Source organism: Antedon mediterranea, chromosome 8 (assembly GCF_964355755.1).
Source record: "Antedon mediterranea chromosome 8, ecAntMedi1.1, whole genome shotgun sequence".
NCBI lineage: Eukaryota > Metazoa > Echinodermata > Crinoidea > Comatulida > Antedonidae > Antedon > Antedon mediterranea.
Window position 1 is genome coordinate 19,663,576 of NC_092677.1, and position 16,081 is coordinate 19,679,656.

Below are 16,081 nucleotides of genomic sequence, written 5' to 3' on the forward strand. Positions count from 1 at the left end.
GAGGGCTGAGTAAAAGAGACCAGTGGTCCTACTCTAACTTATACTGGACAACTAAGAAGGTATCCTGGTATAATCCCACCAAGTGATTCCCAGGAACAATCCGCCGTTTTCTCACAAAACATTTAATTTCTAATACCATAAAGCCATAAGTAACACTGAAAATGTAAAAAATACACAAACGGCGTTTCATAGTTATTGTTGGCTGGAAAAAAATAAAAGTGGGGTTATTGTTGGCTGTATTGTTCGGCCAGCTTGACACAAGCACAAAAAAAAACAAAAACATGTAACAGCGCCACCACAAAATCAGTTTTGGCGATGCTTTTTTTGTGATGTCGAATTCTTCATGCTTGTCGTCATTTTCTTAATACTGTGGTTATATACTTTGCATGGGCAAGTATGATAAAAGCGCACTCTGATAAAATAGAAACAATATTGTATAAAGAATCAAATTGTATATACAATACTGTAACGGCCATTGATTGTGTTGTCCACATACATAATTATGTACTGGATATGGAACTTTAGACTTTACTTTTGACTGTTCAGACTTTACAAAAATAAAAGACTTCAGACTTTACGCTAAAGAAAAATTGTGCTGTGTGAATTAGAATAAGATGATGCACGCAAACACAGCAGGAAGCGGTTGTTTATTCATAAAAGCCCAATAAACAACTGCTTCCTGTTCATTGGTAGCATGATTTTGTGTCTTTCCTGCTTTGTACATTATTACCTGATGAGTGTGGCCAGCTTTGCTGGTCATATGAAACAATTTTGTAGTAATAACGCACCATGAAGTAACCAAGTTTACAGTTTTTATTTTATTGTATTAAGCTCTCTACCCATGCACTTTCTCCAGCGGATCTCATTCATTTATAATTCATTTAATTTATTCAATATATCGTAATCGCAGCACAAGGCGGAATTAAAACTAATATTAACATGATAATGTACACATCAAACGGACAAAAAATCTAAAAATTTACAAATATAAAAATATAAAGGTACAACATTTAAGAATCGATAAAAAATATGCAAAATTGAAAATTGACAAAAAGCAGTACACAAACACGCGAGGAGAAATTGCACATGACGACCAATAAAACAAGAATCTTACGAGAAAGGGTATAGCTTTTAGCATATCTTTCGGTTCGAGCACGTACGGGGGATGAGAAATTCGTTGGATTTTCTAAGGAGCATATTGTGAATATAGCTCCATGCTGTGAACGAGAACAGACACATCAATGTGCAATATTATTTATATAATTTAATTCTTCTCGTATCAAGCGTCTGAAGATTAGTACTTTTAAGTGCGTTAAGAATTTTTATTTCATGCACAAAATCCAGCAAATTACCATCTATATATATCTAAGTTTGGAGGATCGGGAAGGTGTTTTTTAAAACAAACTTTACATTTTGATGGATTGAGTTTGAGAAAGTTGTGACTAGCCCAGTTATCTAGATCACAAACGTCAGAATCAACAAAAGTGGGACAAGAGAGCGTTACCCATTCAGAGAGTTTGGAATGGTAACAAACTCTTTGGCGTCTGTTGGTTAAAAAGTCAACTACCCAATATTTCATTTCAAACACCAAGATCAAAAAGCTTTTGGATTGCAAGCGTAATATTGACGGAATCAAAAGCCTTGGTGAAGTCAGTCGCAACTAACGTACCGACTGTGTTTGGTTTGTCCAGGGAGTACAACTCCCTGGTTTGTCAGAGCCTTTATAAAGAGTATCCAACATCTCAACCAGACAATGCGTTGTTGAGGATCCCTTAATTCCACCAATTTGATGATGATCAATTCGGGGGGGGGGGGGGGGGGGGTCGTTACAGACCCATTTACAAACAAACTCCTCACAGAAATTTGCTAGAATCGACGTGAGGGATATAGGGCGAAGATTTGAAACAGCAGCAGATTTAGATTTGGGGATAGGGGTAATATTGGCGTCTTTCCACATTGGAGGATGTAGGGTTGGAAGGTTAAGGCTGGTAGCTTATGTCGTTCAATCGGGCGGCTATTATGTGAGATTGAGGCAAAACTCTGATTGATTGCCTTAGCCATTTCAAAGTGGTCACTTTGGGGGCTCTCCGGGAACTAAAATGTTGGAATGGGATTGTAATTTATTGCTCATAATTTGGATTCCGTTTATACCAATTGGAAGGATCATTCTTTTTTAAATTTGAAAGGCGGTTTTGATAAAAGGATTTTTTTGCTGATTTGATAGAGAAAATGATTTTGTTCTAAGGAAGCGCCACAGGTACGTTTTATTTTGGAAAAAGGCTACTTGGCGCTTTTTAATGAGAATCGTAATTTCTGGGGTCATCCAAGGTTTGTCATTAATATGCATTTTAGAGGTTTTTAGTGAAAAGTGAGTGTTAATAGCGCTATTGACTGTACAATAACTGTAAAATAAATCGGCCTTAGCTTGGAGTGACTTAGCTTCAAGGACTTCAACCCAAGATTGGCCAGTTATCCACCTACCAAATTCAAACAAACATACGATGCTTAGGCATAGGTCTAAAAATACTTTTTCTAATACTACCATTTATCTATGGTCACTATTGCCCATTGGTGCACCAACAGCAATAAAGGTTATTAATGTTAGTAACAATAATGTCTAAAATAGCAAGTTCACGTGTAGGTGAGGTAGGTGTGGGTAAAAATAACACTGTCACGCAAAAAGTTTCTAATTGTTGGTGTCTATTACAGACCACCCTCTGCGGCAAGAGACTCAATTGAATTACTTTCACAATCGATTTACAATGTGCAATATGAATTTCAAAGTTTTAATTATGATATTTTATTGATGGGTGATTTTAATTTACCAGAAGTTAATTGGTCTAATAATATTAATAATGATTTAATTTGTAATGCACCTGTAAATACAAATGGCAAATTATTTATTGACAACATTTTTAATGGCAATAATTTAAATCAATATGTTAATTTTCCGACATGTGCTGATCACACTCTTGATCTAGTTTTGTGCAATAAGACATGCAGTGATGTTTCACCTGGCCAGGATATTTTTGATATAGATCACTTTGCAATAAATTTTAGTTATCCAATTAATTTTCTTTCTTCACAATGTAATTATGACTCTCGTCCCCTCTACAATTTAAAAAAAATGAATAAAGTTGATTTCATACGCTTACTCACATCCCATGGGATATTCATGATTTAACCGATGATGTTAACAATGCTACAAAATTATTTTATGATCTTGTATTAGCTACTGTTCATGATTTTGTACTTATTTTTAAACCCAAAAGAAAATTACCTCCTTGGTTTGACAATGAATTGTACTTAAGCTTAAAGAGTCTTATTTTAAAGATAAGAAAAGAAATGGTAATCGGTTGAACATTGAACATTTTCGTTTTGCAAGATCTAATTTTGAAAGTTATGTGATTTTAAATATTGTAATTATGTTGATTCTTTATGTCGTGTTGTAAATAATCCCAAGCGATTTTGGTCATGGCTCAGATCTTCCCGTGAGTCTTCAAGAATTCCTTCTGAGCTTCATTTTAGTGGTCAATCTGCACATTTACCAAAAGACAAAGCCAATTTATTTAATTGGTTTTTTTTTTCATTCTGTTTACAGCTGTAACGACGGAGTTCAAGACCATCCGAATTTCCCTGAATCCATTGACAGTTTTAATTTTGTAAATATTGAACAAAATCAAATTCAGAAGCTTTTGAGTGAAATTAACGTACATAAAGCCTCGGGTTGTGATGGCATCAGCAATGTTATGTTATCTATGGCTTCTCAGAAATTATTTGAAAGATCTCTTAATAAAATGTGTTACCCAGACATTTGGAAGAAAGCCAGTGGCTGTCCCATCCATAAGTGGGGCTCCAAGTCTGATGTTAAAAATTACAGACCTATTTCGATAATACCTTCGTTGTCCAAGATTTTTGAAAGAATTATCCATGATCAAATCTTTAGCCATGTCTGTTCAGTTATTACTGACAAACAACATGGATTTTTTCCAGTCAGGTCAAAAAATCAAAAAACCCATTCAATTTGATTTCAAGATTAATAATATTGTTCTTGAAAAAGTTTCTGTTCATAAGGATTTAGGCGTTATGATTGATTCTTCTTTAAATTTTTGTAAACATGTTTAAGAGTAACAGACTCCTTGGATTCATTTGGAGACATTGCAGACATATCAATGATAGTAAGGCATTGATTCTTATGTATAAATGTTTAGTTCGGTCTAATCTTGAGTTTTGCTCTGTTATTTTTAATTCAATTTCCTCTTCTCAGTCTATTAGGTTACAACGTGTTCAAAAAATGGAATGATGAACAAATTTTCAAATTTCTTGGTGATATTAATGAAAATGTTGATAAAAAGGATATTGATGAAGCCCTAATTAACCTTTACAGAACTTTAGAATATGTTTACATAAATACAAAAAAACAAACACAAATACAAAAAAAATGCACAAAATTGCCCAAGAATACATGGTTTGATCGTCAATGCATAAAAAAGAAAATTATTATTCGTAGCATTCTTAATAAATATTGAAAATACAAAACTAACACCCTATTAAAGAAATATCTGTTAAAGAAAAGGAGTTATAAAAAATTAATAAAATTTAAAAAAAAATAAACATAAAAATTCATCACAACAAAAATTAATCAGGTTAATAACATAAACAGTACAACATTTTGGAAAAACCTTAAAACCAAACGACAACAAAACGCGACAAACATTACACTTAAAGGGGGGTTCCGGGTTTAAAATGAATAGTAAAAAATGTAAAATATATTTGTTTGTCTCTTGAACGGTAAAAGTTTCAATTTATATAAGCGTCCAGTGAAGCAGAACGAAGGCTGTGAAATGAGGCCAGATTACAAGTGCAGCTACGGCAAAATCACACTGTGGTTACAGAATACGAAATTCGTGAAATGGTCAATCTTCCGACGACTCGTTATCATTAACCATATCAATTACTTTTGTAAAATTATACTTATCTTATGTAATTTTAGTCGGTCTTCCCATTTATAAAATCAATTTTCTATGAAAATCCATCAAAACAGTGAAAAATTAGATAAGTTTGCACTTTACGTTTGCCGATTTTCGCACTGACTTAGGGAAAGCCTTCAAAATCAATGAAGCGTAACGTATACAATCCTGCACCACCTGCTGAGCGAGGAGAGCGAGACGACGATACACGTGCTCTCTCTGCCCATGCCTGGCATCGTCACGTGATAAGCAGATACAGTATACAATACCAAACTGGTCGGGTCGAGTATATCACAACATGAACGATGTACAGTATTTGATTGAAGGTCGACTCAACCTACCGGAATGGTATAGATAATATAGCTCGAATGAGAGAGTTGGAATATTTGTAAACATAAGTACAGTATTGCTAATTTTAACAAGTGTAGCCTATAGTAAAAGGCCTGGTAGTATCAATTCGCATAGGGTCTACTACACTAGCTAGCTCAATTTTTAACTGGGCCGGATCGGCTAGGCTAGGCTAGCTAGGTCTCCTTCCTACTACCGGTCTACTTGCTTGATGCAGTATCCGCTTTTTTGGAGAGTAAACTAACTAGGCCTACTTATTAGACGTGCGGACGGCGATCGGACCTTGTTTTGCCTCAATATTTACAGCCGATTTTTGTAGAACGTTTTAGGTTTAGGCCTAGATTGTTTAGGAGTTTGGTTTTGATAGGATGGGTTTGGAATCCACTGAGTTTTGTTATTTATGGGCCAATCCTGGGGCGGATCCAGACATTTTTGAGAGGGGGGGTCCGGCGATAAAAAGGGCACATCAGATATTGAGTATTTGAGCCACAGCCCCCCCATGGTGGGGGTTGTGGCGAAGCGAATTTTGTTACAGAACACACTTAGATGGCCGGAAATGGCACTCTCGCACGCAAAATCCATGATAAATGGCACCTTTCTAGTTCGCCGGAAATGACACTTTATTAGCAGGGATAACGATGCAAAATTAAAAGTTGTTATTTTTCAACCAATTTAAACATTATCTGTTGGTATTTTGTTTCAATATTCCAATAAAGAAAGAATTACGAAAATCTGACTTGTTGTAGTTTTCGAAATATAGGGTCTAAAACATTGCCGAAAATGATCGTTTTTAGCCACGAACGTTGTAAATAAATTGCGCCATTTTTCGCTAAAATAATTACATATAATTACGTTTTATAGTAATTTCTTTTATATATCAACATTGGAAATATCAATAAAATATGTTATTAAATGTTTATAAAATATATAGAGTTGTTTATTTTACGGAATTCGTACAAATTCATTGCTCTAAATTTGTGTCGTACCGTTCAGTACAGAGAGATCACGTGACTTCTTGGCACACGCGAGAGAGAGAAAACATTCCGCTGTGGGTGATTCGCGTCCACCAATCAAATAGCCAGAATCCAAAATCATTCAACCGTGAGTTCTGCCGAACGCGGGAAGCGTTCGCGGGAAAGCTCAGCTTTGATTGGCTTACGATGACATTATATCACAAAATGGTGGTTTTGTAGTTGAGCCTCACGTAATTTTCACAAATATTGTTTAAAAAATGAAATAAATGAACCTTCTTTATGGTATGTGTGATTTTTCTTTAAAAGATTTGAATAATAAAGGCTTCATATCGATTTTTTTGGCACTTATAATAAATATTTCTCAGAGAAAAAAGCACATGGCTTGTAGAACTATATTATCTTGACAAACAAATCCCAGGTCATGAGAGGCTCAACAACAAAAACAAGGTTGAATAGTGCAGGGAGTTGATTTTACAACTCCCTGAATAGTGTAAGGACCGTTCGATGATTTTTGAGTAAACAATCTACCGCGTATGGTCGTACGCGATAGATAGTACGATATTTTAACTACATTTTTTACATGTTTGGTTGGATGTAATGGAAATAAAAAATAGTTGATCTGATGGAATGATATGTAAATAAACAAATACTCAAAAGAATTATGTTTACAGTTCAATTATTTTCAGAATAATAATACATAAAAATGTGTTTACCAATGGACAAATAATCGCGTCAATGACATAGCGCGCATGGTAACGTACGCGGAGTTGAAACGTAAAAAGTTTACATGCGCCCTCTGTAGTATGTGAAACGATCTATTTTTAGAAGTTTAAGTAGAGATCATCACGCGTCACCTCCTCTCACGATGCTCTTTGATCGGCCGCCGTAACTTTAACATCGCGCTCATTGTGATAAATTTCTGTTTTTATTTTTGGGGTTAGTGTAGCCTACTCTGTGCATACTAATATACACACAAATATGTCACACGAATACAATATTGAACCTCTAAAAAAAGGGCACCCTTAAAATTTAGGGGGGGTCCGGACCCCGTGGACCCCCCCCCCCCTCTGAATCCGCCCCAGCAATCGTTTAGTAATAGGCTAGCTAGGCCCATGAATGATGGCCCCAATGCAATGTTTTAACGTAGCCATCGTGGCATGGAATCCCTAGTCAGAAATGGCTCTCACCCCGGCATGAATAAAATGATTTAGGCTAGGCCTAGCCTACTAGTACGTGAAGCCGATATACGATCTGTACTATTAATTCGAGGTATAAAAATAGTATAATTTATGACTCCGTAATCTGTACTAAATTTTGTATTTCATTAAATGTCAAATAAATATATGCTACTACTGTTATTATTACACTTTAGGCCTAGCTTAGCAAATCTACAAAAAAATGTATTTCACAATGATCGGGTGGTCATCGTTTGACAGAGGAGAGAGAACATAACGTACAAGCTTGACGTCGCGAGTTTGGAATCCACTGATGACGTGATTTTGTGAATATCTCATGAATATTAATGAGCTTCCCTAAGCTGCTGAAAAACAGACTTTCCATGAATTTACCCTAAAATGTATATGAAATTTAATTTTTTTAATTTCTCGTTATTACTTCTTCATTCTGACATGTCTATATTGTTATAATGTTTTTTATTTAATAAATAAACGATATTTAAAAGCAATTTTAAACCCAGAATCCCCCTTTAAAAAATGGCATGATTACTTCAAAACAATGTTCCAAAATCAAACAAATAATATACAAGAAATCAATATAGAAGACGATAACGATAACAATTGCGAACATAACGATTGTTACAATGAAGAAATCAGCCGGGAAGAGGTAATTTATGCAATTAAAGCACAGAAAAGGGGTAAAGCTCCAGGTATTGATGGATTCCCAATTGAATTTTTTACTTGTATGCCAAATGCTGCTATTAGCGCAATTACGAACATTTTTAATAGTATTTTTACCTCTGGAAATTTTCCCCAACAATGGGCAACAAGCATTATTATTCCTATATTTAAAAAGGGTAAAAGAGATCAACCAGCAAATTATAGAGGCGTATCCTTAATATCCACTTTAGGCAAGGTGTTTTTATACATTATAAGCAATAGATTAAGCAATTGGACAGAAGAAAATGAAATATTACATCAAGAACAGGGAGGGTTTAGAAAAGATTGTCGTACTATTGATAACATATTTATTTTAGACACAATTGTTAACAAATATCTCTCCAAAAAAACGAGGAACTGTGTACATGGCGTTTATAGATTTAAAACGCGCTTTCGATTCTATTAGACACGATTTCCTTATAAGTAAACTAAGAAAATCTGGTATAAAAGGTAAAATAATCAAAGTTATAAAAACAATGTATAGTAAACTAAAAGGGCATATAAAGGTTGGCAACAAAATTGGAGAATCCTTTAAATGTAAAGTAGGAATACAACAAGGGTCACCTTTATCTTCATTATTATTTAATATTTTTATTAATGATATAACTGAGTTATTACATACTGCTGAAAATCGAAACAAAATAAAAATTGATAACATAAATATTAATCACCTACTGTATGCAGATGATCTAGTTTTAATCAGTGATATACAGTGTACTCATTACAAGATCTTTAAAATAAACTAGCATATTATTGTAATAGGTGGGGATTGGTAGTTAACATTGACAAAAGTAAAATAGGCCTAATAGTATTTTTTTTAAATGGAAAACTTAAGAACTACGAAAAGTGGAATTATCTTGGTAAAGAAATTGAAATAGTAAAATCTCTTAAATATCTTGGAGTCACTTTCGATTGTTCAGGAAATTGGGAAAAGGCCAGAGAACAAAATAATACACAGGCTAATAAAGCACTTTTTTCACTCAAAAATATAATATATCAGAAATATGGACATCTACCAGTGAATATTTGGAACTACTTATTTGATGTTAAAATAAACCCAATTATGCTGTATGGTAGTGAAATATGGGGAAAACTAAACAACAACAAAATTGATGATATTCAAAATAATTTCTGTAGATATGTTTTAGGGGTCAGGAAATCAGCCACAAATGTTTCAATTAGAGGAGAATGTGGACGATTCTCTTTATCAATCGAAAGTGTACTCAATGTTATCCGTTATTGGGTAAGACTAGTAAATATGAACGAGGACAAATATGCGAAGAAATGTTATAAATCTCAACTTCATAAAGCGCAAAATAATAGTAATTGTTGGGTAAGCGATGTAAAACATATGTTATGCTCTATTGGTCATGGAAACATATGGTTTTCACAAAATAATGTCCTTGATAAATTTTATATAATTAATAAAATAAAAGAAAGGCTAACCAATCCTTTCTTGAAAGCATAAATATTTCTTCAAAATTAAGATATTATAAAATGTTCAAAAACAATTTCGGAGTAGATGGATACTTACTACAGACCCTTGATACTAGATATAAGCGAGCTTTAAGTCAACTAAGACTGGGCACACTTCAACTAGAGGTAGAAAAGGGAATATGGAAAAGAATAGAGCGCAGCAATAGGTTATGTAAAATTTGTAATATAAATGAAGTTGAAGATGAATATCATTTTGTTACAGTTTGCTCTCGTTACAAGGAAATCAGAAAAAATGTATACCTTCTTTATTTTTTGAAAATCCAAATACTTTTAAATTCTGCCGTTTAATGTCATCACAGGATCCAATAATAGGTAATCTATCTAAATATATTTATCATGCTTATAAGTTAAGATATATGTTTTGCTTAGAGAACGAAATTAATTAATTCATTTATCTTGTGACCATAAATTGCTTTATTTTTCAATGTAATTATTATTTTGTTAATTACTAGGGACCAGAGGCCTAAAGTAAATAAAGTCAGGCGATAAGCCTGAATGAATGAATGAATGAATGAAATAAGTTTTGTAGATTTTATTTCCGTAAATCTGGTCAAAATCCTGAGTTAGCTTTATTTAAAGATAGAAAGAATATATTTGATTTAATTTCCTTGTATAAATGTATGAACTCTGTTGTTGATGGTAACTTTATTTCTTATTTTAAACTTTCCCTTCCTGTTTATAGATTAAGAAATCCTGGGTTATTTTTTGTTCCACCGGGAAGGGTTAATGTAACTAGGGATGGTTGGATCTGTCGTCTTCCTAGATTATTTAATTATATTTGCTATTCGTTTATTGATATTTTTTGTGATACTATTTATTGTTTTCGTTGTAAGATTACTGTTGCTATTACATCTATTTAATTACTTTCTTTATGATAATTTGCTATGGTATTGATTTACCTGTAATTTTAGCTAATTGTGTTGTTTAATTAATTATCTATATAAATTATATTTATTGATTCAATCCTGTTATGGGCGACTTTGGTCGCTGTTGGATGAAGATGAAATAAAATTTTAAAAAATTAAATAAAAAATAAAAGGTGTCATGACCACTTGTTTCATAAAGTGAGCACGTAAAATTGGGTTGATATCAACTCTGTTAAAATCGCCCAGTATGACGAAACCAATTTCCGGGTATCTTGTCTTTAACTGATCAACAGTAAAAATTATGTGGTCTGGTCAACTAGCGCTTGCTGATGTTTAGATTTTGGAAGTGTATAAACAGCACAGACATCTATCTCTGACACCTTGCGTGGGAGTCGGTAAGGACGAACATACAGCCACAAACATTCAATAACATCTTTAATCGGCGTTGTCTTTTACGTAGACGGCAACTCCGCCACCAGTTTTTTCCTCTCTTAATTTAGTGAAAACATTAAAGCCATCAATTGATAAGAAATCTGTCGAGATTGAATTCGACTGCCATGTTTCTGTTATAACAGCTATATCAAAAGGGCATATACAGTTATTCTTAATAACGGCTTCTAATTCGTCAACTTTGTTGAGTACGGAGCGAGTGTTTGTAAGTAAAACACCAAGTAGACCACCAACGGTTTTGGGAGCGAAATGAAAAATGTTCTTACCCAATTCCTCCAGATGCTTGTCTTTAGAGCTCATATTAACGTATATTAAATTGGCATTAGGCCTACGTACCATGGAGTTGGCATCACGAAAACTAGCGATATGTCCATAGCACGAAAAAACTAACATCAGAAAAAACAGTAACGTAATCCAGCAAAACACACGAAAGGGACATCAAAAAACACATACAAGACATCAAATCCATGATAAAAAAACATCAAAACTACAACAGGAAACTAAAGTCTGGAGAGCGGCTAATGTAGCGCTACCGAGACGACAAACCACACACCAGATAAGTGGGTGGCTACTTAGTTTAATCGCTCCTTGAGCACTCTTTAGATCATTATAGAACGAGTGAAACTTGGATACTCTACGAAGAACATCCCAATGCCACACAACCACACGACTACTTGAAATGTTTAATTGAGAAGACGGAATCCTTTTTTTTTCTTTATTGATGTCTCTGGGTTAAAGGCAAACACAAAAAAAGTTGTCCTCTATGCACGCCGCGGTGGTACAACATCCAATCGGTGTGAAGTTTGCAGTCAACATCCGCTTGCAACGGAGATGGTCATGGGCTATATAAAAAGTTGTGAAACCAAATATTTACTGAATTATAACTTATTAAATATTTAAAAAATTACCTCTGGATCTAAAGGCTATCAATTGTGGAATTTCCAGAGTCGAAGGTTAGTCACAATTTTAACAGGATTATTTATGTAGGCTTTATAACTATATTGTTATATCTTTCCAAGATTTGAAGTTGCCCTACGTTTAGGCCTACAGTATTCGTTTTCTTTCATTCTTAGCGTGTACATTATAGAGCATCGGCAATGCCACCTGTATTTTAACATTGGGAATGCGAATTATTCGTTTACGTAAGGTGATTAAGTGCTATAACTTAAGCTACCACGTTTTTATCGTTGGTACAGAATCGTAATTATAAATACATCTACATTTTGGCGCTTATCATTATTTTTGATTTTACTTTGTAGTGTTTAAGATCACATGAAGGATCTGTACCTACAAATTCCATTTCATCATCGTATTCGGGATTGTCAGCGTTGGACCACCCGAGTCTGCTTATTTCCAGTTTATTGATCAGTAGGCCTATAGTAACGTACTTGTTATAAAACGTTACGCGCCTTAACATTTTGTCCCCATATAGCTAGTTTTCGATTTTTGTCTATCCAATCCAAGTAAACTTTTGTAATGAAAATCTTACAGTTTAATAAGTAATAATATAAGTGTATATTTGTTTTATAATACATTTTAAAATTTATCTTAAAATGTATTTGTTCTACTGCTTTTATGTCCAAGGGTCCCGGCAACCCGATAGATAGTGATTTAGTTCACTTTTGGAATGCCCTGTCTCATGTTCTGGTTGTTATTTATTATGATTATGTTTGTGTATTTTATTGTTTTGAGAGGAATAACTGAAATGAAAGTGTTAATGATATAAGCCCATGGAGTAAAGATAATAAATTCAAATTGTGTAATCTTAGTTTTTTGTGTATTTGTTATGTGTTAAAATGGTAGAAGGTCTAAATACTTAATTTATAGAAAAGTATTGCAAAAGTAGCACACAAAAATACATATATATACCCATGATTTAAAACAATGCATTAAAAAATGTTTATACATAAAATTAAAAAAAACGGCTTATCAACGATACAAATGGTAACCATACAAAATGTGTTTAAAAAAACTTATATTAATTGAAATATAATAGGTCAAAACAAAGTAAAGATGGAAGAAGGCGCAGTCTCGGCAACAGCATCACTGCTTAATGTCGTTTCTTGCAGATCCGTGATGACAAAGTCAGTAATTGGTCTTGTTGCCAACGGTTTTATCTGATTTATTTTGCTTTTCATTCACTTGTTTTTCTGCTTGTTTTTTCTGACCTTTCTTCTGCTTTTTCTTTTCATTCTTACTCATTTTGAGTATTTGCAGATTTTCCCCTTCGTCATTATTAATAGATTTTACTCTATTAATTGCATCTTTCATTATCTGTTCTACGCATTCATCTTAAAGTAAACGTGGAAGTTAATCAATATACAAAATGGATAGAATATAGCTTGTTGTTTCACGATATCCTTTATCTTGTCAATTAGGCTAGATCCGAAACGGTCTTGCTTTGCCATAATAAGTTGTTATATACTTTATATGGGCAAGTATAATAACAGCGCACTTTGATAAAAGTACTTTGACAAATTATTAAAATAAAAACAAATTGTATCACGATAAAATTCGGAACTACTGTATTTACGGCCATTGGTTTGTTATACACTATTCCTTCACTTCAATATATGTAGGCTAAAAATTACGTACGTGGAGATAAAAAAAAGTGGACAAAAATCGAATGAAAACACATTGCTGCGGTAACACGAATTAAGTTTATTCATTTATATTTCATTTTTATTTCACTAGTTTTGATATTTTGCAATTAGTTCGTATGGGAGATTTGTTACGTAACTTGCTACTTTTGTAATTAAAGTGTGATCCACCTCAGAAACCCCGGTTTGACTGCCTTAATAATAATTCACATGGCATGATTATTAAGTATAATAAAAGCGTACTTTTCCCGGTCATGATATTTCTTTTCGTACATAAGACTCCTCATGAGACGTCACAAAATATGAATGAATATTCATTAATCATGTCCATAAGCTACGTTAGAAATGAGCTAACAATTCGCTAATACAAAGGTTCTCTGTTGAGCTGTCTGTAGTCGAGTGAATTAAGCTATGGACTTTATATGTCGATGTATGGGGTTCGAATCCGATGAGCAAGTTCTTTTTACTTTATAGTGAGAGAGAGATTATTTAGAGGGTTAGGTTTAGTTATATTTAGGAACTTCACTATTATCCTTTCACTCATTGTAGTTTTTATATTTAGTCTTTTTCGGTACCCTGAAACTAAAAGTCTTCATTACTGTTTTTGTCCTGTTTCCGGTTCCCGTGTTTTCTTTTTCAGTTTTTATGGGCTGGGCTTTTCTATACAAGCTTCGCTTTTTTGGAATGTTGCCCCTCTTATTTTAATCATATTTACTGTTAATTTTTATATTCTATGAAAGAGAAGAAGAGAAATATATGTTACTTTGATTAATTGATTGAATGATATCTTTCACATAAGGGGCCCCAACTTCTGTACGAAATTAAAAAAAAATTTTTTTTAACAAACAAACTGTCAACAATACAATTCGGAACTACTTACGGCCATTGATTTTGTTATAAACACGGAGTATTCCTTTACTCTGTAAGCTACAAAATGAAAGCAATACAATACAGTGACAACGTGCCTGAGCGGGACAGACTTCTGTCGATCAGTCAGCAGAGATTAAAACAGTTTAATGATAAAATATGATTAAGAATAATAACAATGATTACGGACTCAACACAAAAAATAGTCGAAATTAGATGATGCGATCGGACACAAACATTTTGGGTGTATTTTTTGTTGATATGTGATATTTAGCGGAAACACAACACTCAGTTGGATTCGTTTTATTTGTGTGTGTGTTTTTTTTTTTTTTTGTTCATTTACATTTTTTTCATGTGTTTTTTTTTTCATTTTTTGTGTGTGTATTTTTTCGTATCTTTTTTGCAAGTTTTGTAATTACATTACATTGTGATTTTGTTTTGATTTTTAGCTTTAAACATTTTGGGTGTATTTTTTGTTGATATGTGATATTTAGCGGAAACACAACACTCAGTTGGATTCGTTTTATTTGTGTGTGTGTTTTTTTTTTTTTTTTGTTCATTTACATTTTTTTCATGTGTTTTTTTTTTCATTTTTTGTGTGTGTATTTTTTCGTATCTTTTTTGCAAGTTTTGTAATTACATTACATTGTGATTTTGTTTTGATTTTTAGCTTTAAACGGTGATACTTAATTATTAAATGTCGCGGATTGAACTCGAACCTACTAAGCATTGATATCAATGGTCACGGCGATTTGCTCAGTGAGCCAAACCGTGATTTTTGATTTTGTTCAAATTACTGTTATTTTTTGCCTTTTTTTAGTGTTTATCCTTAAAATTTAGGAAAGTGACACGTACCTTTCAGTGGTTTTGGAGGAGATACGTAAAATTACGAGAAAAATTTAGTAGCATTAATATATAGATAATAATTATATAGATTCTCTCGCAAGAATTGCTTCCAATCAAACGGCAACCATGTGTTTGATTTCTGCAGCAAAATAGCGTATTTTAACAAAATCAAGATTTTCTTTGATGATTGTTTGCTTTTAGTAACATCGACATTTTTAGTCGTGACGTGTGCAACGCGACTCTAGCTCACTATGTCGGTCGGTAAACACTAACTTAAGCACGAGACTGCAGCCATGTACAAGGCCTTGTTTGAAGTCATGTTCGTCTTCACATCCAATTAAACATTGTTTTGCCAAAAAATAGCCTTCATTTATTTTCGTACGTTTTTTTCCAGATGGCGTATACCGATAATATGAGATGATGACGGAAATGTAAGAGGAAAACACTTGAAAAATGAAAATCACAATTAACACTCATTTTATTGGTTATCCGCACTTGGATAACCCCTTGTTATTGTCAGGATCTTTTTTTTCTATCTTATTCTTTCATTCCACGAATATTATTGCACGTGTATATCAAATTATTCTCAATAGCTCCTCGGGATGGATTGTGACCCACATTTTTTAAATTTTATTATGGAAGCTGATGAGTTGTAGATATCACTTCATGTAAAATTTATATCTACCGGATGTTCTGACGTCACCATATGGCCATTCGAATTTTAAAAATAGAATTTATTTTCGCTTTGAAACTTGTTCCCCTTGTACA

At 33.3% G+C, this 16,081-nt stretch overlaps 1 protein-coding gene across 1 annotated transcript in view; it reads right to left on the bottom strand.

Moving 5' to 3' along the window:
- The window catches only part of LOC140057082 (enoyl-CoA delta isomerase 2-like), a 442,575-nt gene that overhangs the window by 101,560 nt on the left and 324,934 nt on the right, over positions 1–16,081 (bottom strand). The gene's annotated exons all lie outside the window — the stretch shown is intronic.